Source organism: Pan troglodytes, chromosome 19 (genome assembly GCF_028858775.2).
Source record: "Pan troglodytes isolate AG18354 chromosome 19, NHGRI_mPanTro3-v2.0_pri, whole genome shotgun sequence".
Classification (NCBI taxonomy): Eukaryota; Metazoa; Chordata; class Mammalia; order Primates; family Hominidae; genus Pan; species Pan troglodytes.
In genome coordinates, this window is record NC_072417.2 from 45,725,351 (window position 1) to 45,752,910 (window position 27,560).

Below are 27,560 nucleotides of genomic sequence, written 5' to 3' on the forward strand. Positions count from 1 at the left end.
GACGGAGTCTCGCTCTCACCCAGGCTGGAGTGCAGTGGCATGGTCTCGGCTCACTGCAAGCTCCACCTCCCAGGTTCATGCCATTCTCCTGCCTCAGCCTCCAGAGTAGCTGGTACTACAGGTGCCCGCCACCATGCCCGGCTAATTTTTTTCTATTTGTAGTAGAGACAGGGTTTCACCATGTTAGCCAGGATGGTCTTGGTCTCCTGACCTCGTGATCTGCCTGCCTCGGCCTCCCAAAGTGCTGGGATTACAGGATTGAGCCACCGCGCCCGGCAAAGGTTACATTTTTCTAGGAAAATTCGACTCAGATTTATGATGAGAGTCACCTTTATGCTTATAGATTGCCCCTTTACCCCATACTTGGTTGAGCTGACAGACATTCTTCTTGCCATTATCACTGCCATACACTGTTCACATTCAGAGTAATTTGTTTTAGGCAGTTCATTTCCCTTGGCAATAACATAGAGATTTATGTAATTTTGAAAATGTTTAAGTAGTCATCATCATGACTTTGAGTTTCTGTTCAAAGATGTTTAACTTCGCATTACTTTTAAGATTTTTAAATTCATTTTTAATTAGAATAACTTTTATGTATTTGGAGGTATTTGGAATGAAATCAAAACTTATGCTATCTGGGAGTTATAACCTAAAATATGCAGAACGTAAATATACCTGATGTAGGAGTATATACATCCTGTTGAGGGGGGAGAAAGCAGTTACTTTATATTCACACAAAATCATTTGAATGCATGAAGGAGGATATGCTGTTTTAAAATCTTATCTTTCACTAATTATAAGCAATACATTATTTTTTATATATACTGAAATTGAAAGAACCACTTCCTGGATGTAATCTACTGAGTTTGTTGCATATTCTTCCAGTTTTTTTTTCTGTGTTTGTATAATTTTCTATATTATGGAATCATAATGTACTATTCTTTTGTATACTACTGTTCCAAGGTTGTCTATTTATTTCAGTTACCTCTATCAATCATTAACAGCAACTTAATACCCCATTTCTAGTACATGAAGATACCATAATTTGCCAGGCACGGTGACTCCTTCCTGTTGTCCCAGTACTTTGGGAGGCTGAGGTGGCTGGATCACCGGAGGTCAGGAGTTCAAGACCAGCCTGGCCAACATGGTGAAACTCCATTTCTACTAAAAATACAAAAATTAGCAAGGCATGGTGGCATGTGCCTGTAATCGCAGCTACTTGGGAGGCTGGAGGCTGAGGCAGGAGAATCACTTGAAACTGGGAGGAGGAGATTGCAGTGAGCCATGCCTCTGAACTCCAGCCTGGGCGACAGAGTGAGACTCTGTTTCAAACAAAAAAAAAGAAAATACCATAATTTGCTTAATCAACTTATGGTCACTGGATTTTTTTTTTTTTGCCAGAAAAACAAACCTGTAAACAATTGTGTGTGTGTGTATGAATATTTATGCACATGTACATATGTATATGTATTTTGTGTACTTGTACAAACAGCTTTGTAGGATAGATTCCTAGAAGTGGAGTTGCTGAAATCAACTCCACTTTTGATTTGAATTCAAATCAAAAGTTGTGAATAATGTAGATATGGATAGATATTTATACATTTTCCTTCCAAAACATTGTTGTACCAATTTGTAAAGCTACCAATAGTATTCAGGTATGCCCCATACTCTGGCCAATACTAGATATTACAGTTTAAAACATTTTGACAATTTAGGAACTGAAAAAATGTGATTCTGATTGGTGTTTTATCAATCACTATTGAGGCTGAACTTTTTTTAATATGGAGAGAGTTGTATTTCTTTCTTTCTTTCTTTTTTTTTTTTTTTTGAAACGGAGTGTTGCTCTTGTTGTCCAGGCTAGAGTGCAATGGCTTGATCTCAGCTCACTGCAACCTCTGAATCCTGGGTTCAAGCAATTCTCCTGCCTCATCCTCCATAGTAGCTGGGATTATAGGCATGCACCACCACTCCTGGCTAATTTTATATTTTTAGTAGAGATGGGGTTTCTCCATGTTGGCCAGGCTGTTCTCAAACTCTCAACCTCAGGTGATCTACCCACCTTGGCCTCCCAAAGTGCTGGGATTACAGACGTAAGCCACCGCGCCTGGCCTTTTTTTTTTTTTTTTTAAAGACAGAGACTCGCTCTTGTTACCCAGGCTGGAGTGCAGTGGCACGATCTCACTGCAGACTCCGCCTCCCATGTTCAAGCAATTCTCCTGCCTCAGCCTCCCAAGTAGCTGGGATTACAGGCATCTGCCACCACTCCCAGCTAATTTATGTATTTAGTAGAGATGGGATTTCACCATGTTAGTCAGGCTGGTCTTGTACTCCTGACCTCAGGTGATCCACCCACCTCAGCCTCCCGAAGTGCTGGGATTACAGGTGTGTGTCAACTACATATTCACTTTTTTTTTCTTTTTTTCTTTTCTTTTTTTTTTTTTTTTTGAGACAGAATTTTGCTCTTGTTGCCCAGGCTAGAGTGTAATGGCGTGATTTCAGCTCACCTCAACCTCCGTCTCCCAGGTTCAAGTGATTCTCCTGCCTCAGCCTCCTGAGTAGCTGGGGTTACAGGCCTGCGCCACCATGCCTGGCTAATTCTGTATTTTTACTAGACGTGGGGTTTCTCCATGTTGGTCAGGCTGGTCTGAAACTCCCGACTTCAGGTGATCCGCCCGCCTGGGCCTCCCAAAGTGTTGGGATTACAGGCGTGAGCCAACGTGCCTGGCTTTATTCACTTTTTTCATACGTGTGCACATATCCCCCTAGCTATTCTTTTGTAATGTTATGTAGCCAGATAAATCCAAACCCAGCACTGTGCTGCTGTGGGAACTTGGGCACATTATTTAACCTCTGTACACCTTCATTTCCTTGTTTGTAAAATGGAGATAATGTGAATAGCATTAGGCATAGTGGATGGCACAAAGTAAGTAAATAATAAATGTTAGCTGTGGCTCTTATTAATTTATTTATGTGACTTTTGTGTTTTGTGCTCTATTTAAGACTTTCCTTGCTCCAAAATGTAAAATATTCACCTATCTACTAAACTAGAAAAACAAAGTGAGGAACATTATATGCCTCTATGTGTCTTTGCTTTAAAGATGAAAAACAACGTATATATTTTTGCTTGTATATCACAGGATATATGATACTTGGAAATATTGGTTGTCATAGTAAGAAGAATGAGTGAGAGGAAGACTTTTTAACTGCATGCGTTTTTGTATTTTTAAAACAAAGAAGTCCCCAGATTGTATTTAATACTTCAGTGGTTTCTTTTTTTCCTTTTCCTTCTCTTTTTAAAACTTCTAATTCTTTGATCCATCTGGAATTTACTTCTGGTATAAGAAGTGAAACATATTTTGGGGGATAAAATTGTGTGTGAATTCTACCCCAACTAGCTAGTTGTGTCAGCACCATTTAGTGAATAATCTGTTTTTTGCCCCACTGTTAGAATTGCAGCTTTTGTCATTTACTAAATGTGTTTGGGACTATTTCTGATTGGTCTTGTTATTTTGGTCTCTTGTGTATTACCATACACTTTAAATTACTATCATTTTATAATTTTAATACAGATGGGGTTAGTTACCTGTTCGTTACTCTTTTTTTTCAGACTTTGACATTTCTGGTCTATGTGTTCTTCTAGATGAACTTTAGAATCATTCTGTGACATTCAAAAAGAAATCATAGAGATTTTTATTGAATACTGAATATTGATTGGGAGTACTGAAATTGTAGAAGTTTGGGGAAATTGACATCTTTATGTACTTTCTGTCCTGTGTTCTAATAGATTTTTATGTCTCTCAGTAGATTTTCAAACTTTGCTTCAAATAAGTCCTGTACAAATAAGTCTTGTATATTTCTTGTTTATTTATTTTAAAAAACATCAGACCCATGAATGGGAGTTTGTTTATTTTATTCAACAAATATTATAGAGAATCAAACAGGTAGTTTTTATTCTAGTGAGAGAAGACAGAATATACTCAAATAAAATGAAGTACGTAATCCATTTCAGATTATGATAAACCTGTAAAGGAACCAAAAGGGTGATGTGATTCAGAGTAACTAGTGGGAACTTACCTTATATGTAGGATGGTTCGAAAGACTCTTCTGAGATGACATTTGAACTGAGACCTTAAGTTTGAGGAGGAGCTAGCCACCTGAATGAGCCAGGAACAGCGTTCCTGGCAGAGAGTAAAGGAGGACGAAGGCCCAGCTAGGAAGGACCTGGCAGAGAAGGGCTCCTAAAGAAACTGAAAGGAAACTCATGTTGCTGGGGCCTAGTGAGCAATCTAGAAAGTAAGCAGGCCAAATCAAGTAGGGCCTTGGGTCATGGTAAGTAGTTGAGACTTTATTTGCAGTGCGTAGGAAATTCTTGGGGAATCTGAAGCAGGAGAGTGACATGTTCTGATTTAAGGTTTAAAAAGAACACTTGGCTTTTTGAGTTGAGAAAGTATTGAAGTGGGAAGCCCAGTTAGGAGTTTTTGCAGCAAGAGGTAAGGAGGGTGGTAGTTAGATGGAGAGGCCTGGGAAGCTTCAGAGTCTGTGCGTGTGTGTGTGTGTGTGTGTGCGTGTGTAAGGAACAGCTAAACAACTTGCTGTTGGAGTGGGTGCTACTGAGAGCTAAGTACTGCTAGCTGCTGCAGAGGCCGTGTAGAGCAGAACAGAGCTGATCTTTGCCTTCACAGGTGTTTGATAGTTCTGTTTGTTTCTAAGGTGTGTACCAAAACAAAGTAGGCTAAGAGCATTTGACTTTAAGATTTATGGAGCTCGGGGGTGTTGAGGGGGGTGCAGCAAAAAGCAGAGTCTGTTAACCCTTGTTTTATATTGCTTAATAACATGTAGTCTCTGTTAGTGGGTCAAAGGGGAGGCAGCAGCAGATGATCTTTAAGGTATCTGTCTCTGAGTTAGAAAAACATAGCTTGAGGAAGTTATGCAGCTTCCCTACAGCCTTAGAGCTAATAGTGGAACCAGACTTTTAGGTGAGCTCATGCACACACCAAGTCTTAGCACACTGCCTAGTATATATCTAGAGCTCAGTAAATGGTAACTCTTTTAGTAATATCCACTTAGATATTGTTATATCTATTAATTCAGGCCAAATATCTACATTAAAATTTTTCTTATCTTAATTTCTTTGTTCTTCTTTTGTGTTAATCAAGGAGGGAATTGGCATGTAGTCATCCATTTTGCTTGTGAAATTTATTTGTTCTTGTTTTGTTTGTTTGTTTTGAGATGAAATCTTGCTCTGTCGGTCAGCCTGGAGTGCAGGGGTGCGATTTCGGATCACTGCAACCTCTGCCTCCCAGGTTCAAGTGATTCTCATGCCTCAGCTTCCTGAGTAGGTGGGATTACAGGTGTGCACCACCACGCCTGCCTAATTTTTTTTTTTTTTTTTTTTTTTTATTGAGACGGAGTCTCACCCTGTCACCCAGGCTGGAATGCAGTGGTGTGATCTCTGCTCACTGCAACCTCTGCCTCCCAGGTCCAAGTGAATCTCCTGCCCCAGCCTCCCAAGTAGCTGGGATTACAGGTGCACGCCACTACACCCGGCTAATTTTTGTATTTTTAGTAGAGATGGGGTTTCACATGTTGGTCAGGCTGGTCTCGAACTCTTGACCTCGTGATCCTCCCGCCTCAGCCTCCCAAAGTGCTGGGATGACAGGTGTGAGCCACCATGCCCAGCCATATTTTTTGTATTTTTAGTAGAGACAAGGTTTCACCAGGTTGGCCAGACTGGTCTTGAACTCCTGACCTCAAGTGATCCACCTTCTTCTGCTTCCCAAAGTGCTGGGATTAGAGACGTGAGCCACTGTGCTTGGCTGGTTTTGAAATATATTTGTTCTTATAAGTTGAGTGAGTGAGTGTTGTTCAGTTCAGAGAATTAGTTCGGTGTAGTGCCGACATACCACAGAGTTCTCAGTTGGATATTGTTACATTGTACTCCTGTCTTGGGACAGCACTTTATGTAGAGGTAAAGTAGCATCATTTTTCTTTCATTTAAGAATTATGTATTTATTATTTTTTGAGATAGAGTCTTGTTCTGTTGCTCAGGCTGGAGTGCAGTGGCACGATCTTGTCTCACTGCAACCTCTACCTCCTGAGTTCAAGTGATTCTCATGCTCAGTCTCCTGAGTAGCTGGGATTACAGACATGTGCCACCGCGCCCAGTTAGTTTTTGTATTTTTAGCGTAGAAGGGGTTTCGCCTTTTTGGCCAGGCTGGTCTCAAACTCCTGGCTTCTAGTGATCCACTTGCCTCGGCCTCCCAAAGTGTTGGGATTACAGGCATAAGCCACTGTGCCTGGCCAGAATTACTTATTGAATATGTGTACCCATAGATTTATCAAATAATTGTATCCTTATTAAAATTTTTCTTTCAATATCATACTTTATAAGAGGTAGGATAGGTTAACTAAAAAGCTTTTTTTTAGCTTCCATTTGTTTCTCTGTCTTTAAGTAAGATGTCATGATGTCAGAAGAGGCTGCAAATAAAATACCTTGTCAATGGCATTCCCCCAGATTAGATCTTAACCAAAAGTCTGAGAAGCAGTAGCTTTTTTCCCCCCAAAGGGAAGAATGCTTTAGTTTATTTTACAGGAGAAAATTTATTCCAGTATAGCACCACTCTGGTCTTGTACAAATTACAGAATTCACTTAGGTAATTTCTAGTCTTTCCTCTCCTGGATGCTGGACTCTGTAATAAGTTTAGGAGGTCAGCTTTCTTTAAATTATCCCCAGGTTGGAGGATTTTAGGTGTCGGGATGCCCAGTGTGGTGGTCCTTCTTAGCCTTGTCTTGCCTAACATACTTTTAAAATTGGTCTAGAGCTGGACAGCTTTGTGGGAACTGGTGTGACCTAATTTGCTTCAGTTTAATAACTAATATTTTAGCATTTGAATGTCATAGAGGCATTGCCCTATCACATACTTTTGTATCAGGAGGTTTTATTATTTTATCAGTAAAAAATTGCATGTTTTGTAGGATCCTTTTTCTGCTTTGGTGAAATGTAGGCTTCACCTCTATTGTGATGCTTGGTGGATTCATTCTTGCTCATCTGAAGTGGCATCTGCGGTCCTGCCACAGTGAAGTATATTTTTAGCTTTTTTTTTTTTTTTTTTTTTTGAGATGGAGTCTCGCTCTATTGTCAAGCTGGAGTGTGGTGGCATGATGCCAGCTCACTACAACCTCCGCTTCCCGGATTCAAGCGATTCCCCTGCCTCAGCCTCCCGAGTAGCTGGGACTACAGGTGTGCACCACCATGTCCGGCTAATTTTTTTTTTGTATTTTAGTAGAGATGGAGTTTCACCATGTTGGCCAGGATGGTCTTGATTTCCTGACCTTGTGATCTGCCGGCCTTGGCCTCCCAAAGTGCTGGAATAACAGGCGTGAGCCACTGTGCCCGGCCATTTTTAGCTTTTTTTCCAAGATGGCTTAGGCCACCTTGAACACCTTTGCATAACACATTTTGGTTATGCAAATGTTGTGGGCCAAAAGCCAGGAGTTCCTGCTGAGAGGAAAAATTGCTTGTTTTTTGGCAGGATAGTATTTGAAATTCTGTTGTTGCAAGATTTTCCTGTTGAGTAAATATGTGTGTGTTTATTTAATATGAGAAGATTTAAAAAGGAACTTAAATAGATCAATTTCATTTTGCAGTATTGTATTACCTGTTTGCATATGTAAGAGGCTAGTTCTGGGTTTATCTGTATAATTCAGTTAGAAGTGCTATTGTCTTTTATGACAGTGACATGTAATTATTACTATATTATTCTCATCCTAAAACATTATATGTTGATATTTAAGAGATGAGGAAGTTGCTTATAAAATCTTGATCAGATTTCTTAAACAATTCATAGAATTTTTTTAGTTCATGAGTCAACCATGTAACTACCCTGAGTTAATGAGTTTTGGTGCTAAGAACTGATATCATAATTTGATACTGCCACTTAAGGTGCTCCCTTCCCCTTCAGTCTGAACTTTAGATTCTTTCATTTCAGTGGGTTTCAAATGTAAAGTATTCTGCCAAGGTATCTTAGTGAGCCAGGACTGGAGTGAAGGGTGGAGGGAGGGATGGGGAAGGGCAGGGGGAGACTGAAAAGATGAATCCTAGGTCTCCCATTCTCACTAGATCAGAATGTTTCTCCATTGTACCTTTTGTACATTTAGCTTTCATTTAAGACTTTTGAGGAAAACCTTCTGGTTAAAAAACAAGATCTGAGCACTGTTGCCCTGTATCTCGTGGATAACTTTTGAGGAAGGAGGTTGTAGTGGTCTCCAGGCTGCAGTTCATGTGAGGAAAGGAAGGACTTGCTTTGACCTGTAAATTTGTATGCCAGTAGGGGCTAATTTCCTGAATTTGCTAGTGTTTTTTTTTTTTTTTTCCCCTTCTGTATTGGGCGAATAGTACTTTTAAATAAAACTGACTTTTTTGGGTTTTTTTTTTTGAGATAATAAAGTTAAACTTCATTAAAGTCATACCACAAAACTAGGACACAGGAAGGATTACTGAGATGAGGGAAAAAATGGAGAAGTCACTTAACTTGTGACTTTGAGTGACATTGAGTGTAATTGTTGAACTCAAGACTCACCATAGCTGAAAGTTAAACAATGTGCATTAAAAAATTGTACCTCATGGGTTTCTAATCATTTCGGCCACTGTTAGAAAAAAATGGGATGACCCTGGGTTAAAATCTTTTCTTTTTTTTTTTTTGCCTCTGCATTCCATTTATAGCTTTATTTATTTGGGATGTCTGAGTTGGGAGGAGAGCGCAGAGGTAGATCACTTAAAGCATGTTTTAGGACAGCAGATCAGAATTAGTTGGAAAACTTTTACAAAATGCATGAACGTTCATATAGTGAAATACTCTTGTTTTTGGACAGAGTTTCATTATTGTTGCCCAGGCTGGAGTGCAATGGCATGATTTCGGCTCACCGCAACCTCTGCCTCCCGGGTTCAAGCAATTATCCTTCCTCAGCCTCTGGAGTAGCTGGGATTACAGGCATGTGCCACCATGCCTGGCTAATTTTTGTATTTTCAGTAGAGACGGGGGTTTCAGCTTGTTGATCAGGCTGGTCTCGAACTCTCGACCTCAGGTGATCCACCCGCCTTAGCCTCCCAAAGTGCTGGGATTACAGGCGTGAGCCACCACGCCTGGCCCATATAGTGAAATACTCTTTAGCAATAGAAAGAACCATAGATGCATGAGAATAATTGCCAAAATGTATTTTTTTTTTGTGGGGGGGACGGAGTCTCGCTCTGTCGCCCAGGCTGGAGGTTGGTGATGTGATCTCGGCTCACTGCAAGCTCTGCCTCCTGGGTTCATGCCATTCTCCCCACCTCAGCCTCCTGAGTAGCTGGGACTACAGGCACCCGCCACCATGCCTGGCTGACTTTTTTGTATTTTTAATAGAGACGGGGTTTCACTGTGTTAGCGAGGATGATCTTGATCTCCTGACCTCATGATCCACCCACCTCAGCCTCCCAAAGTGCTGGGATTACAGGTGTGAGCCACTGCGCCAGGCCAACCAAGATGTATTAAGTAATAAAAGCAAGATACAGAACAGTGTGTTTCTAGTATGCCACCATTTACATAGGGGAAAAAGTGTGAGTGTATGTATGTGTAGGATATTTCTAAAGGACACTCTAGAAACTAGTAACTTTGGTTGCCTTCTGGGAGGGTAACTGGGTAGCAGCTGGAGGAGAAGGGCGAGGAGATTTTTCACTTTGTATTCTTGTGGTACTTTTAAAAACTCTTAAGTCCTGCATATAATGTTTATTTCTAAAAAGATCAACCCTCCCCACAATGCCACATGTTGGCTTTTCCCTTTCCACCTGGAGCAGCTGCAGATGTATAAATGAGGTGAAAGCTCCTCAGGTGGTTTTAATGTGTGGTCTCACAGAACATCTCAGCTCCTCCTAGTTCACTACTTGCTGAGAAAGCCGCAAAGCATTGCAGAAAACATTAGTTTTTCCCATTTTGTCGCAGACAATTTTGTGATACTGGAGGAATTATTGACTTTCTCTGATCTTCACGTTTCTCACCTGTCAAATCAGTGTTAGTTGGGTAATCTCAACCTTCCAATCCTTAAGATGTGCTGACCTCCATGCCTCGGGCCTTGGAAGGGAGCAGGGAGAAAACAGACTGAGGGACAGCTGGTCAGTCTTCTGACTCTTCTCCTGTTCAGCTTTCACAACAGCAGGAAACGTGACATCAGGAGAAAGGATGATATATTTATTTAAAATATTTATATATTACATGGTACCACATGCAGTTTTTAAAGTTCTTTCTTTCTTTTTTTTTTTTTTTTTTTTGAGCTGGAGTCTGGACCCCTCACCCAGGCTGGAGTGCAGTGGCACCATCTCAGCTCACTGCAACCTCCGCCTCCCAGCTTCAAGTGATTCTCCTGCCTCAGTCTCCCGAGTAGCTGGGTTTACAGGCATGTGCCACCATGCCTGGCTAATTTTTTGTATCTTTAGTAGAGACTGGGTTTCGCCATGTTGGCCAGGCTGGCCTTGAACTCCTGACCTCGTGATCTGCCCGCGTTGGCCTCCTAAAGTGTGTGAGCCACCACACCTGGCCTTAAAGTTCTTTCTATACATTTTTTCTTTTATTTTTTGAGTCAGAGTTTCATTGTATCACCCAGGCTGGAGTGCAGTGGCACAATCATGGCTCACTGCAGTCTTGACCTCCTGGGCTCAAGTGATCCTCCTGCCTCAGCCTCCCAGGTAGCTGGGACCATGGGTGTGTACCGCCATGCCTAATTATTTTTTTCTTTTTTTTTTTTTTTTTGAGACAGAGGCTTGCTCTGTCGCCCAGGCTGGAGTGCAGTGGCCCGATCTCGGCTCACTGCAAGCTCCAACTCCCGGGTTCATGCCATTCTCCTGCCTCAGTTTCCCGAGTAGCTGGGACTACAGGCACCCACCACCACGCCCAGCTACTTTTTTGTATTTTTAATAGAGACGGGGTTTCACCGTGTTAGCCAGGATGGTCTTGATCTCCTGACCTCGCAATCCGCCCGCCTCGGCCTCCCAAAGTGCTGGGATTATAGGCATGAGCCACCACACCTGGCCGCCTAACTAATTATTATTATTATTATTTTAATTTTCTTGTAGAGAGAGGTCTGGCTTCATTGCCCAGGCTGGTCTTGAACACCTGGCCTTAGGAGATCCTCCGATCTTGACTTCCCAAAGTGCTGGGATTACAGATGTGAGCCACTGTGGCCAGCCTTTAAGTTTTGTTTTAAAGTTAGATTGAATGATAATTCCCTAGAAAATTTTATTTTCTAAACCTAACTAGATAAAAAATATATTGATAAAAACTGGGAAATTGATCAATTTGTCATACTGAATTATTTTTTGAATTTGCCCTCTTCCCAAATACATTGAAATGATGGAAAGAAAATTAAAACTTTCATAATAAAGTATTAAATGGGTGGAGATTTTATATACATAAAATTATATCTTTATATTTTTATGTATACAATTATGTAATTTTCATCTTATATTTAAATTCTATTTTTTTAAAACCACCGAATTAGGTAATAATAGAACTCCGGTCTTAAAGTAAGAGTGTATGTACACACATGCACATGTGCATATGTGTATATAAAATTTTTGTCATGGGAGTTTTATATATAATTAAGATAGAAATTATATATTATGGCACACATTTTTATACATATGTAATATTCTCTACCATATATATGTAAAATACTCCCATATTAATTATGTATAACATAAATATTTGTGTTATCCTGAAACATAAACATAGATAATCATGTTTTAGGATGGGAATACTCAGGAGTATAAGGGTACCTGTTCTCCCATTAGTCAGTCTGTGAATTCAATATTTATGTGTTCTCATCCAGAATTTCTCTGGGACCTGACAAGCTGACTGTGATGCTTGTGTGTAAGAGGAAATGTGCTAGAATAGCTGGGAAGGTGGTGAAAGTAGCAGCAACAACAAAGCACAGTGAGGTGAAACTTGCCCTGCTGGATATGAAACCTCATAATACTAGAGTAATTTGAAAAGTGTGGCAGTGGCACAAGAAAAGACAGACAAACCAAATTAGTCTAGAATTGTGGACAAGTAGGAATATACTTTATGATGAAGATGGCTTTTTCTTTCTTTTTTTTTTTTTTGAGATGGAGTCTTACTCTGTTGCCCTGGCTGGTGTGCAATGGCGTGATCTCGGCTCACTGAACCTCTGCCTCCCAGGCTCAAGCGATTCTCTTGCCTCAGCCTCCCAAGTAGCTGGGATTACAGGCGCATGTCACCATGCCCGGCTAATTTTTGTATTTTTAGTAGAAAAGAAGTTTCACCATGTTGGCCAGGCTGGTCTCGAACTCCTGACCTCAAGTGATCTGCCTGCCTCAGCCTCCGGGAGTGCTGGGATTACAGGAGGAGCCATTACTTCTGACCTTCTTTTTCTTTATTTGCTATTTCAGTTCCATAGAAGCATGCGAAGAGTGACATAACAAATGTCCATCTACCTACCATCTGTGATTACAAAACTTAGTATTTTATCATCCTTGCTTCAGAATTATTTAATAAAGACAATACTTCCTCTGCACAAATGCTTACCTTAAAACTACTCTTGAATTATTTTCACGATTGACTTATCAACTCCCAAATTTAAAACCATGTATTTTTGTCTTTATATTCCTCAGACATTTATAGAAAGTTATTTACTGAGCAGTTACTATGTGCCAGATATTATGCTGTTTTTATATACTGTTTTTACTTTATATAGCTAATTATATTATTTGTCACATATTAACCTATTTTAAATATAAAAAGAAATGACACATTAATGTTTTCAAACCTTGGTAACTTTTATTAAGTAAATACTTGAGAGGAAGCTTTTACTGGTAATTGTGGTTTTATTTATGTAGCTATAGTTATAATTTATTAGAAGTACACTTGGTGTTTTAGTTCTTATTAGTTCTATTTTTTTCCCATCCTGTTTAGGTGGTTTCCTAGAAACATGATTGTTTATTGGCGTTGATCTCAGTCTGGTGAGGACTTCTTTACTGATAATGTCAAGTTCAGGTTACCCTCCCAACCAAGGAGCATTCAGCACAGAACAAAGTCGTTATCCTCCTCATTCTGTAAAGTATACGTTTCCCAGCACCTGCCACCAGCAGGTAAGGAACAAATACTATGCAAATTGCACGTGTTTTTTGTGTTTTTCTTTACTTTTCCTATTTAATACACATGTTGGTAGAAACCACCAAATTTACCTTTTTTTTTAAGTGGCAAGAGCTATTTACAGAGACGAGGAACCAAAGGTTGGGAATTAATTATTTCTGTCTTCTTACTGTGGCTTTATGCCAATTTCAGGAGTTGAACTTGTCTTTGCTTTTGATGACAGGAGTTGATGATAAATAGAAAACTTATCAATTCTCTAGAATTTCTAGGGTAAGACCTATATTTATACTCCCAAGTTGTGGTTGAGTTTTAAGCTGGCCAGATAACTTGGCATGTCTGGATAAAGACCAGGATAAAGACCTCTGTCTTCTTGAGAGATTGATGGTACGAAGATTTGTATAGTAGGTAGGAAGGAAGGAAGGGATGGTAGATAGGAAGGAAGACTTTATCATAGGAAGAGTTTGTAAGAGATTGATTTACCTTGTGAAAAATAAAGTATGAGGTGAAATAATCATCTCAGAGTAGACCAAGGATATGGGTGTAAGAGGTTTAAAGAAAAATAGGAAAGGATGGGATAAAACGGTCCTCTCAGAGACTCAGAAAGCAGATTTGTCATCAGAATGTAGTACGGGGTCTTATTGAGGACTCCTTTGAAGTGCAGTCATGATTACAGAGTTAGAATGGACATTCTTACGTTGTTCCTGTGTAGGGAGGCATTTAGTCTTTCACCATTACGTGTAATGTTAGTTGCACGTTTTTGTTGATTCTTTTTTTGGTTGAAGAGGTTGCTTTCTGTTCCTAGTTTGAGAATTTCTGTGATGATTGGATGTTGAATTTTGCTTGTGTTGTCCCCCTCCTACACCAGTGTTATTCATCTGATTACCAATTTTCCAGATTATTGTTGCTGCTGTTTTTTTCATAAAATCAGGCCGGGCGCAGTGGCTCACGCCTGTAATCCCAGCACTTTGGGAGGCTGAGGTGGGTGGATCACTTGAGGTCAGGAGTTTGAGACCAGCCTGGCCAACATGGTGAAACTCCATCTCTACTAAAAATATGAAAAAATTAGCCAGGCACCTGTAATCCCAGCTACTTGGGAGGCTGAGGTTGGAGAATCGCTTGAACCCAGGAGGCAGAGGTTGCAGTGAGCCAAAATCGTGCCGGTGGACTCCAGCCTGGGCAAGAGTGAAACCCTGTCTTAAAAAAAAAACAAAATTAACTTTGCAGTTTAGTTTATATATATATACACATATATCTATATTAGAATGCACTCAGTATATGTGTACATTGTAACAAATTTTGACAAATTCATAAACTCACAGAACCATCACCAAAATGAAGATGAACAACATTTCTAACACTCCAGCACGTTCCTTGGCACCCCATCCTCCTTGGCACCCACCCGTGTCAGTCCTCCTCCCCCACTTCCTACTAACCTCAGCTCCTAGGAAACCACTGATCTGCTATCTATCATCAAACATTGTATACGTTCTGAGCTTCATGGGAATTCTTTTGTCTGTGACCTCTTTTGCTTCCCATAATACTTCTGTGATCTATCCATGTCTGGCATGTCTCAGTTCATTCCTTTTTATTGTTGAGATGGGTATAACACAATTTGTTTATCTAGTCACATATTCCAGTTTTTGATTATTATAGGTAAAATTACTTAGAAAACATATATCTATATATCTGTTGTATCTAGATTATTAAAAGAAGTATTGCCTCATTTTCTTAACAGTATCCTTTGGGGAGCATACATTTTTTATTTTTATCAAGTCCAATGTACTTTTTTTTTTGAGACAGAGTCTTGCTCTGTTGCCTAGGCTGGAGTGCTATGGTGCCATCTCAGCTCACTGCAACCTCTGCCTCCCAGGTTCAAGCAATTCTCCTGCCTCAGCCTCCTGAGTAGCTGGAATTACAGGCATGTGCCACCACGCCCAGGTAATTTTTGTATTTTTAGTAGAGATGGAGTTTCATCATGTTGGCCAGGCTGGCCTCGAACTCCTGACCTCAGGTGATCCGCCCTCCTTGGCCTTCCAAAATGCTGGGATTACAGGTGTTAGCCACTGCATCCAGCCCTGATGTATTATTTTTATTGTTCATTTTTTGTGCTTTTTTGTGTCAAACCTAAGACGTTTTTGCGAAATTCAAGGTCACTAAGATTTACACTTACGTTTTCTTTTTTTCTATTTTTGTTTTGTTTTGCTTTTGGGTTTTTTTTTTTTTTTTTGAGATGAAGTCTTACTCTGTTGCCCAGGCTGGAGTGTAGTGGTGCAATCTCGGCTCACTGCAAGCTCTGCCTCCCGGGTTCACACCATTCTCCTGCCTCAGCCTCCTGAGTAGCTGGGACTACAGGCGCCCATCACCACGCCCAGCTAATTTTTTTTGTATCTTTAGTAGAGATGAGGTTTCACCCTGTTAGCCAGGATGGTCTCAATCTCCTGACCTCGTGACCCACCCGCCTCGGCCTCCCAAAGTGCTGGGATATCAGGTGTGAGCCATCGCGCCCGACCAATTTTCACTTATGTTTTCTTCTCTAAGTTTTATAATTATAGGTCTTTCATTTAGGTAAATTACCTATTTTGAATTAAAGTTTTATATGTGGTGTGGTAAGCATTGAGTTTCAGTCTTTCTGCATTAAGAATGATGTTAGCTTGGGGAGTGCTCTTTACTCCTGTTTTCTTAAGGGGTTTGTGTAGGATTGGTACTTTTCTTTGAGATGGAGTCTCGCTTTGTCATCCAGGCTGGAGTGCAGTGGTGCGATCTCGGCTCACTGCAACCTCCATCTCCCGGGTTCAAGCGATTCTACTGCCTCAGCCTCCCGAGTAGCTGGGATTACAGGCATGCGCCACCATACCCAGCTAATTTTGTATTTTTATTAGAGACGGGGTTTCTCCATGTTGGTCAGGCTGGTCTCGAATTCCTGACCTCAGGTGATCCATCTGCCTCAGGATCCCAAAGTGCTGGGATTACAGGCGTGAGCCACTGTGCCCGGCCCCAGCTAATTTTTTTGTATTTTTAGTAGGGCCAAGTTTTCACTATGTTGGCCAGGCTGGTCTCGAACTCCTGGCCTCAAGCAATCTGCCTGCCTAACATATTCTAATATTTTTCCAGTGTCTTTTTGTTTCAATTTTTCTTTTTTTTTTAAAAGCATACTGAAGTTTAAAATGTTTTTACTGCCATCAAATCTTTTTTCTATAGTGTTTATTAACCTTTATGCCTAATTGGCCTTTCTTCCCTGATATCAGATAAATAAGTACCCACACATTTTCTTTGAGTTTTCATGCAATGAAGAGTAATTTAAAAGATAATAAATGTATCTACAATTTATTTTCAAATAGTTCAGCCAAAATGAAGTTTTATACACATACAGAGACACACACAGAAAGCAAATATGTTAAAATGTTAACTACTGGTGAATCCAGATGAAGGATAAATGAGTGTCCATTATACTGTTCCTTCAACTTTTAAGTGAATTTGAAATTTTTCAAAATAGTAAGTTGGATGGGGAAAAATTCTTTGCTGTAAGCTAGAAATTAGCTAAGCTTCTAGGTGTTTTGTGACCCACCTTATCATGTGAAATATCTTTATCATACAGTAGTCTGTGGGGTTTATAAGAAATGTTCTGCTGCATTAAAAAAATGAAATTTAAAACTATAGTGAATAAAGGTCATCTTCCATGGCTGAATACATTACCACAAATGTAATTTATAGAATTTCGTTTTTTAGCAGAAAAGTGTCTTAAAAACTCATTCATTAAAATGAGTGTGTTGTGTTGTAGTGTGACCCATTTCCATGTTATAGTTGAGAAACTGGATGTTCAGAAGAATTAAGTGACCTAGGTAGTACCTCCTGAGTTGGAATTAACCTAGGACCCCCGACTCTAGTCCTGCTTTTTCTCCTCTAAAGTGTAAACCATGACTACTACTACTAACTAATACTCTTTCCATCTCCCTCTCCCCATTCTCTCCCAGCTGCGCACCTCCAGAAGTAAGGATTTAAAAAGAACTAACATTTGTTAGATTTTTTTTTTAAATGTTAAGCCTAGGTATATCATTTATAGAAGAATTAAATAAGCTTGAAAGAAAAAATTACCTATAGTTTTACCAGTTAAAAGTTATTAATTAACATTTTCATGTTGATTCTTCCCTATTTGTGTGTGTATTATTTTAATTTAATTTAATTTAATTTAATTTTATAGGTTCTTTTTTTCTTTTTCTTTTTTTTTTTTTTTTTTGCTGCTGCTCCTTGTGGAACAGGGCTAACCCATAGGCAGTGTGTCCAGAGTCAGCCCGTACGAATATTTTAATGTGCTCACTTTGTACATTCTGTTTAACTTTACTTTTGCTTAAATATGTGCTTAGCTTCTTTTTGTGCCAATAAGTTTACAACTGTATTGTTAGTGGCTACTTAGTATTCCACATATGAATAAATAAAGTTCACTGATTAAATAAAGTTATTTATTTAATCAATTGTCATACATTTAGGTTGCCTGTTTGTTCAGAAGTACAGTGTTGTGACATGTATTTTTTTTTTTTTTTTTTTTTTGAGACAGAGTCTCACTTTTGTTGCCCAGGCTGGAGTGCAGTGGCACGATCTTGGCTCACTGCAACCTGTATCTCCCAGCTATTTTCCTGCCTCAGGCTCCCGAGTAGCTGGGACTACAGGCGCATGCCACCAAGTTCAGCTAATTTTTGTATTTTTAGTGGAGACGAGGTTTCACCATGTTGGTCAGGCTGGTCTCGAACTCCTGACCTCAGGTGATCTGCACACCTTGGCCCCCCAAAGTGCTGGGATTATAGGCATGAGCCACTGCAGCTGGCCCATATATTATTCAGGTTGTTTTTTTTTTTGTATGCATTCTTACTTATTTCCTTAAGGTAGATTTCTTTTAGTATAATTAATTACAGACCAGGTTGATTTTTAAGGTTCAGTGGGTATTTCCAGATTGTCTTGCAAAAGACTAGGGCCAGTTCTTAACTCCTGGCAACAGTGTATAAAGGTACCCACTTCTTGACCGGGTGCAGTGGTTCACGCCTGTAATCCCAACACTTTGGGAGGCTGAGGCAGGCAGATCACCAGAGGTCAGGAGTTCGAGACCAGCCTAGCCAACCTGGTGAAACCCCCATCTCTACTAAAAATACAAAAATTAGCTGGGTGTGGTGGCAGGCACCTGTAATCCCAGCTACTCAGGAGGCTGAGGCAAGAGAATCGTTTGAACCTGGGAGGCAGAGGTTGCAGTGAGCTGAGATTGTGCCATTGCACTCCAGCCTGGGTGACAAGAGTGAGACTTTGTCTCAAAAAATAAAAAATAAAAATAAAAATCAATAAAGGTACCCACTCCTTCTGTATCCTTGCTGACACCACGTTTATTGTTTAACAAAAAGATTGTTAATTTGATGAATGATTGTTTTTAACTTATACTTATTATTTGTTAGTAAAATTTAACTTTTTTTATTTGTTTATTGGTTATTTTTCTTGTTTTGTAAATTGTTTTTTCATATATGTTGCCCATTTTTCTGTTGGTTTATTTTATATTGAGTTGTTAGAGTGCATGTTTTGCAAATGGTTTCCCTATTTAATCATTTGCCTTTTTAATTTGTTATTACTGTTTTGATAAGCAGTAGATTGTGTTTTTGCATGTGTGTTTTTTTTTTTTTTTTTTTTTTTTTGAGACGGAGTCTTCCTCTGTCACCCAGGTTGGAGTGCAGTGGTGCCATCTCTGCTCACGGCAACCTCCGCCTCCCGGTTTCAAGCCATTCTCCTGCCTCAGCCTCCCGAGTAGCTGGGATTACAGGCTCGCACCACCACACCTGGCTGATTTTTGTATTTTTAGTAGAGATGGGTTTTACCATGTTGGCCAGGCTGGTCTCGGACTCCTCACCTCAAGTGATCTGCCTGCCTCGGCCTCCCAAAATGCTGGGATTACAGGTGTGAGCCATCGTGCCCAGCAGAAGATTGTTTTTTATTTTATCCATCAATTTTTCTTTTTTAAAAACTAATGTCTTTTATATCTTTTGCTTTTGGCTTTCCTGAACCCAAGATAATGTGAATCTTTTTTTTTTTTAACTTGAGGCTTTTTGTGATTTGCTAATAAGCCTCTTATAAATGTTTGCTATTACTTGGCTTTTTTTTTGATGTAAGATATGAGGTAAGAATCTAATTTTTTTTCTTAAGGATTGGTATCTGGCTGTTTCAACCCAAGATTGTAAGCTTCATGAAGGCAGATATCTTGTGTGTTTTGATCCACCACCCTATTCCTGTTATATAAGTAGGCACTTGAGGATTTGGTTTCTTATTAAATATTTAATATTTAGAAAGGAAGTCAGTGGAAAATATTTATTTGTAATATTAATTCTTTGGGCATGCATCAGAATCACCAGAGGAGCACTTTTGAAGTCTGCTGAATCAAAATGTAATCTCTTTTGCTATTATATATGCTTCTGTAACACAGATTTACTCATATGCATATAGTGGGAGAATGAAATTAATGTATCATGAAAGTCCTGGTGGTTCACCAAAGATCTTTCTTTACGCATTAACATTTCTAAGTTCTCAGGAGTACGCTGTCTCATAATGAAAGGAAAAGGCTTCAGAATGCATGAAGACTTAAAAATATTTGAACATTCTGCATTTAGTTTTCATTTAGTGCAAGTAGTAACTGGTTTAGTGAATTTAAGAACTGTTGTGCTTTTCATGGTGTTACTGAAGATTGGAGCATTGAAAAGACAACGTGAAGACAAATTTTCTTGTGTGTTTTTTAACGATGATAAAGGAGGGAGGGGGAGAAAAAGAGGTTGATACAGATGGTTATATGCCAAATCTGACTTTTTTTTTCTTTTTTTTTGAGATGGACTCTCGCTCTGTCACCCGTGCTGGAGTGCAATAGTGCAATATCAGCTCACTGCAACCTCTCCCTCCTGGGTTCAAGCCGTTCTCCTGCCTCAGCCTCCCGAGTAAGTGGGACTACAGGTGCCCGCCACCATGCCCAGCTAATTTTTGTATTTTTTAGTAGAGACGGGGTTTCACCATGTTGGTCAGGCTGGTCTCGAACTCCTGAACTTGTGATCTGCCCACCTTGGCATCCCAAAGTGCTGGGATTACAGGCATGAGCCACCATGCCCGGCCACTGATATTTTATTTAGATGAAACATACTGGTTTATTTTGGAAGCCAATGACCTCAAGGATTTACATCTTAAGAGAGGAATCATAAACTGTAGGGCTTAAAGCTGCCAAAGATTGACTGTAGGCCAGATGCAAAGGATACTGGAGCTTTAACTCTATTAAGTCTATTAGAATTGTTATTGCTTTTATTGGTGCTTTCCTTACAGAATTGTACAGGTTTTAGGGTATAGCCATAATCTTATTTTCCCAGAAGGCCTCTTAGATTCAGTGCATACTATTACAGAATATGAGGCTTTTCATCAATGTATATTAGCTGAAATATCTGTACTAAGGTGTTTTGAAGCAACTGTCCAGTTATCTCCTGTATGCATTCTTGGCTCAGAACTATTGACTTTTCACAGTTCCTTAATCATTATTTAATACATTTTAGGGTTCTGTAATCCTGTGAACTACCCTCATTGTAGGTTTCTCATAGTCTAAGTAAAATTAGTACTCTAAAATTTATCTGTTTTATAATATTGCTTATGTCTTTACAGCAGACTGGAAATTAATAGGGTGTGTGTGGATGTGTGTTGGAGGGTAGTGGATTTTGGGTGAAAGGGCTTTCATTCTGCTACAGCTCTGCTGCTTTGGAGGTGCAATGGGATGTTTTTGGCTAAGGAAATGTTACGTATGCTGTAGTGTGGGCTTTATGAAAGTAGGCCCAGAGATAGTAGCAACTGAAGTTCCTAGGTCACTTCTCTGACTCGTGTACCTCAGTTTTGGTTTGGAAAGCCTGAAAACTTTTGATAGGAACACTTGGCCATGTTATAGTTGTTAAGTTGGGTGGACACACAGGTTTTACCTGGAATAATACTATTTCCCAGCCAGTTGTTCAGACCATTTGAAGAGCCATTGCAAGGAAATGGCTGAGAAGTTGGTATCTTCCTTTGTCATGATTGCATTATTTACCTATAAATTCTCTATAATTTCAGTATTGTTACACTAGAGGCTGATCAGCACTAACTCACCTGACTTTGTATAGCTTTTAGGCTCTTCAAAATAGTACATGGTATATCTAAACTACAAAAGTGAGGTGAGAATTTGCATATAGATAAATATGAAAGTTACTACTAAACATTAGACACATAGTACACATGGTTCTGCTGTGGTTTAAAACTGGCTTTTTCATTTAAGGCAATCTGGACTCTATTAGTGAGAAATAAATTGTTTTTCTTGGTTTTATTCTCTAAAGGATCCAACATTTGGAGGCAAACATGAAGCTCCATCCTCTCCAATTTCGAGGCAACCATGTGGAGATGATCAAAATGCTTCACCTTCAAAACTTTCAAAGGAAGAGTTAATACAGAGTATGGATCGTATAAATCGAGAAATTGCAAAAGTAGAACAGCAGATCCTTAAACTGAAAAAGAAACAAGTAAAAGTCTTTGCTTATAATATCCTAAGAATGTGTGTTTTTCTCCCTACAGAAGATATTTTTGAGTTTTCCATATTTTGAAACTGTACATAAAAGGAATCATGCCTTATATATTCTGACTTGCTGTTTTTTGCTGCTATTGTGGTTTTCTTTCATTCATTCATTTTCCTTGCTGCACTGTCTGATCATATGATTGTAGAGAGTGAAATTTGTTTGTCCATTCTGTTTTTGATTTTTTTTTCTATTCCATACAATGGTGCTGGTTTTTGGTTCACGTGTAGAGATTTTCTAGGGCATGTGCCCAGGAATGGCAGTGCTTGGCCCAAGATTATGCACAGTGAACTATTTAATAGATGATACTAAATTTGCTAAGAAGTAACACCATTTTACATTCCCACTGGCAACTTACATGGGTACTGGTTTGTGCACATTCTTGCCTTTACTTGATATCATTTTTTCATTTGGATATGAAATAGTCTTCTCTGTGGTTTGGAAGGAGGCTGAACTTATTTTCATTTGTTTATGGGTTATTTGGGTTCCTTATGTGCATTGTTCATGTCTTTTGTCTGTAGTCTCCTATTTTGTCATTGAAATTTTTAGGATTCCCTGAAGTCCCTTGTCAGGTATGTGTATAGAAGATTTGCCTAGTTTGTGGCCTGTCACTTCACTTTTAGCCCAGTATCCACTCTAAGTGTACACTAAGTGCATTTTTTTTTTCCACATTTCGAGTCTCACTCTGTCACCCAGGCTGGAGTGCAGTGGTGCGATCTTGGCTCACTGCAACCTCTGCCTCCCAGGTTCAAGTGATTCTCCTGCAACAGCCTCCTGAGTAGCTGGGAATATAGGTGCTATAAGTGCTTTTAATGTATTCATAAAGTTGTACAGCTATCACCACTCTCTAACTCTAGAACATTTTTATCGTTTCAAAAAGAAATTCCATACTTACTAGCAGTTACTCCCCATTTCCCCCTTTCCCCAGCCCCTGGCAACCACTAGACTATTCTCTGTCTCTATGGACTAGCATATGCCAAATATCAGAAAAAAGAGATTCATATGTGACCTTTTGTGTTTGGCTTCATTTATGTAGCATGTTGTCCTGATTCATCCATGTTGTATCTTGTCTCAGCACTTCATTACTTTATATGCCTGAATCCCATTGTGTGAGTATACTATGTTTTGTTTATCCATTCATTAGTTGATGGATATTTGAGTTGTGTTCATTTTTTGACTATGATTAATAGTGATGAGATTCATGTACTCGTTTTTGTGTGGATGTATTTTTACAATTTTCTTTATATATCTAGGAGTGGGCATATGGTAAATCTATGTTTAAATTTTTGAAAAACTTCAAAACTGTTTTCCAAAGTCTCTGTACCATTTTATATTCTTACCAGCAGTGTATGGAGGTTCCATTTTTTCCTATCTCCTTGCCAACATCTGTTATTTTCCTTTTTTTAAAAAAAAAATAGCTATTCTTGTAGATGTGAAGTGGTATCTAGTTGTAGTTTTCATTTGCATATCCTTAATGACTAATGATGTTGAGCATCTTTTCATGTGCTGATTGGCCATTTGTATATCTTTTTAGAGAAATGTTCATTTAGATTGTTTGCTCATTTAATTGGGTTGTCTTTTTGTTATTCTAAGAATTATTTATATATTCTGGACGTTAGTTCTTCATCAGATGTATGACTTAATAGATATTTTCTCTCATTCTGTGGGTTCTTTTCACTTTCCTGATGGTATCCTTTGATGTACAAAAGTTTTGAATTTTGTTGAAGTCCAGTTTGTTTTTTCCTTTTGTCACTCTTGCATTTGGTGTTGTATCTAAGACCCATTGCCTAATTCAGGGTCACAGATTCATACCTATGTTTTCTTCTACAAATTTTATAGTTTTACCCCTTATATTTGGGTCTTTGATCCTGATAGTGTTTTTCTGGTGAACAGAATTTGTCTAGGTTTTATATGAAAACCCACTGGGGTTATTAAGGTAGTTTTACTGTATTATTTGTAGAAGTTTTATAGTTTTGCTTCTCATCTTATTCTTAATCCACTGGAAACTACATATTGTATAGTCAGTGTTCATTTATATTTACTCAGATATTTGTCTTCTTAAGTGCTCACCATTTCTTCTCACAACTCAAGTCTTCCATCTAGGGGAACACCCTTCTACTGAAGAACATCTCTTAGAATTTCCTTTAGTGAAGGTCTCTTAGTTAGCAAATTCAGTATTTGTTTGGTTTTTATGACTTAAATATTGTCTTATATTTGGCCTGTTTATTAAAAGATATATTAATTTCATATGTGATTATTTTTTCTTAGTACATTGTCTTCTTGCTTCCATTTTTAAGACATTAACTCTTGGTCTAAGTCCGTATTCTTTCATGGATAAACTGAATTTTCTCTCTGCTTATTTTCAATATATTCTTTTCTTCAGGGTTCCGTTATTTTTATGATGATACATTTAGGTGTTTTTTTTCACTTTTTAAATCTGTCCAACTTGAGCTTCCTGAATATGAAGGGTGGAGTTTTTCATCACTTTGGGAAAATTCCAAGCCATTATCTTTTTTACAAAACCTTTCTAAAGGTTTATTGTTCTACTTATGAAATCCTGTTAGTCGTAATATCACTCTTGTCTTCCATGTCTCTTGTTTCTTTCTTATTTTTTTACTTCTTTGGGCTTCATTCTAAGCAATTTCTTCAGCCTGTCTTCCAGTTTGCATCTTCCTTTTCAATTATATGTAATCTGCTGTCAAATCTGTCTTCAATTTCAACAATTATGTTTTTATTTCTGGAATTTCTGTTTGGCTCCTTCTCAAATCTGCCTGGTCATTTTTTAAAATGTTTTTTTGCTTTCATTGAGTTGTATTAAATTTTTATTATATACCCAACAATTCTAATTAAGTCTTTATTGGTTTGATTTTGCTGAGTCTCTTTTCTTTTTTCTTTTGTCTTTATTTTCTTTACTTGTACAATGGTAATAATCTAGTAATAACACCAACTAAATCACATGATCGTTTTATGAATTGAGATAATGAATATATTGCATAATATATGGTACATAGTAAATGTACATGCAATCCATTATAATAATTAGAAATAATGAAATATAATGTATGATTATTAGGAAGTGTAGCAGAGCCACAAATTTTATTGAGCGATATAAAAGACAACTAGAGAAAACAAATATGCCATAGCTGGATGGAAACAGTAATAATAATGTTGTGTGTTCATCTTGGACTAAATCATGTCTCATACAATTTCAATAAAATTCCAATTAAATTTATTTCTAAAACATGGCAAATACATTGTAAAGTTAATGTAAAAGAACAAAGAGGGCCAGGCTCTGTGGCTCAACCTGTAATCCCAGCACTTTGGGAGGCTGAGGTGGGCATATCACAAGGTCAGGAGATTGAGACCATCCTGGCTAACACGGTGAAACCCCATCTTTACCATAATACAAAAAATTAGCTGGGCATGGTTGCAGGCGCCTGTAGTCCCAGCTACTCAGGAGTGTGAGGCAGGAGAATGGCGTGAACCCAGAAGGAGGAGCTTGTGGTGAGTGGAGATCACGCCACTGCACTACAGCTTGGGCGACAGAGCGAGATTCCATCTCAAAAATAAAATAAAATATAAAAAGAAAAAGCATTTGTGTCTTGTTTCCTCATTAATGTTGGTTGAAAGCATGTTTGCACTTGTCTTTGGCTTGTGTTTTCTTAACATCGATTGGCATATTAAAAGTCCCTCTGAGCTTACCTTCTCTAAAAAAATGTAAGAAAAAAGGCCTGTGGGAAGGACTATGAGGCAGAGGGGCTGGTGTGAGCACATGCTGGGCAGGAGGAAAGAGGTAATGACCAGGACCAGGGAAATCCCCAAATCCAGCAAGTCAGGGAGCCAAATGAAAGCCTTTCATCCTGTATTGGCCACCTAACCCCATCGACACTCCAAGTGAACATTCTCTTTTAGAGATACTCATTGTCCTGTTTTTTCTGTAATCTTGTAAAGGAATCTGATTTCTCCCATTAGCCTTTCACAGGACTAAAATTTCACATTAGAATGCTATTCTTTAGAAGGCATCTTCTTAGATTAGGCTGCAAGGAGATTGAGGAAGTTACTATCAGTCACTTATACCCCACAGGGACATTAATTCACCAGAGCTTTGGTGGGGGAGTAGAGGAGCTCATTACAAGCAGGTCTGGATGCTGCACAGAGTGTAAAGGGGGCAGAAGGATCCAGGACACCTAGGCCTGGAGACAGCGCCAATGCTGGGAGGTACCGTTATTATCCCCGTTTTACAGAGGAGGAAACAGACACAGGCAGGTAATGTGATCAAGACCACGCTGCCCCGCAGTACAGGAGCCAGGATCTAAACCCAGGCAGCCTGCCTTGCCATCAGAGCTCTCACCCATAACCTCATGCTGCCTTTAAGCAGGATTGCCCTGTGGCCAGGGGCACAGCTTCTGGGTTCACGTTCCAGCTTCTCTAACATTTCCAGCTGTGTGACCTTGGGCAAGTTAGTTGTCTGTGCTCAGTGTCCTCTGCATAGTGGGTGTAGCAATACCTGCCTCATGGAGTCCCTTAAGTGAGTTAACAGCTGTAACATGCTTAGAATGATGTCATGCCCATCATCAGCATCCACTACATATGGGCCATCATGCCTGAATCCCAGATGGACACATATCCTCGAAGGGTCTAAAATCTAGGATCCTGAAATGCCTGGCAGTGGGATCCTGAAATCCTCTGGCAGCATTCTAACATATTTTGGCTGCAGAATTGTACCCTGTTTCCCGGGGCTAGAAGGTGTGGGATCAGCTGTTTACTCAGTTCAGCCCCAAAGTAGGCAAAGAAGGTTTTGTCACAGGCTTGCCTGGGGCCCAGCCCCTGTAACCTCCCCTTGTTCCTCCCTTGCATGCTCCCTCACCCATGTTCACACATGTACTCCAGGCCTTCTGGGCCCCAAGGGAAGGAGAGAGGGTGGGGAGTGGGTTCACTGGTCCACCGAAGCATGCTGCCTCCAGCCCTGCTGCACTGGTGGGGCCAGGGAATGGGCCTGGAGCTGAAGGGGTCTTGCCCTCCCTTTAACTTTAAGCCTTGATTTGCAGTGATCCAAGAGCTTCATCTCTTCCTGTGAGCCCGTCTGGATGTTTATGTTGGATGGCACAAGCCCCTTCTGGCAGGGGTGCACAGGTCAGGGCCTGGCTGGCAGCCATAGCAGGTGAGGAGACTTTGGCAGACGAGAAGACCTTTTGCTTCAGCTTCAATGTATGGGTCTTCTCCTGGCTCTCAGTACATTCCTCCTGAGCCATGATGGGCCCCAGTTCAATGAAACCTTCTGTGGCAGCATCATGGTGTCCAGGGGTATCATCTGGAGCATGTGCCAGTGCTACCCCAAGGTATGTGGTTGTGGGGCTGAGTGGAGCCAGAAGGGCTGGATCTTGTACCTCTCTTCCATGTGTCAGCCCCATCCTTCAATCATCTTGTTATTTTCATTTTGACTCCCTGTTTTATTCTGTCTTCTGAGCACCTATCCATTCATTTATCCATTCATCCATCTATTCATCCATCCATTCATCCCAGCATCAATCTATCAATCCATGCATCCATCCATTTATTTGTCTAACCACCCACCCATCTATCTGTCTATCATTTAGCATAAGGATTGATCAGAAGCCTCCTGGTTCTGGAGCCATAGACCAGACACCATGGGGAGATATGATGAAAAACAACATATGATTGCGTGCTTGAAACAGAAGCTAATGAGTGCTTACCACCTGCCTGGCAGTCCTGCATTCAGGGTGCAGTTCTCCCCTCATCCTGAGCTTTTTGGTACCTTCTGTAGTTTCATTTTGTACTAGAGAATGCTTAGCCTCATAAAGTGGGG

The 27,560-nt window shown here is 39.6% G+C and overlaps 1 non-coding gene across 2 annotated transcripts in view; it reads left to right on the top strand.

The window, feature by feature from the left end:
* LOC112208090 (uncharacterized) overlaps window positions 1-25,324 on the top strand; it is a 32,066-nt gene extending 6,742 nt beyond the window's left edge. For both annotated transcript variants that reach the window (XR_008540416.2, XR_008540417.2), the window contains exons 3-5: window positions 12,963-13,138; window positions 19,990-20,095; window positions 21,500-25,324. This is a non-coding gene — a transcript (uncharacterized LOC112208090). The remainder of the gene's footprint in view (window positions 1-12,962; window positions 13,139-19,989; window positions 20,096-21,499) is intronic.
* Window positions 25,325-27,560: the final 2,236 nt, after the last annotated feature.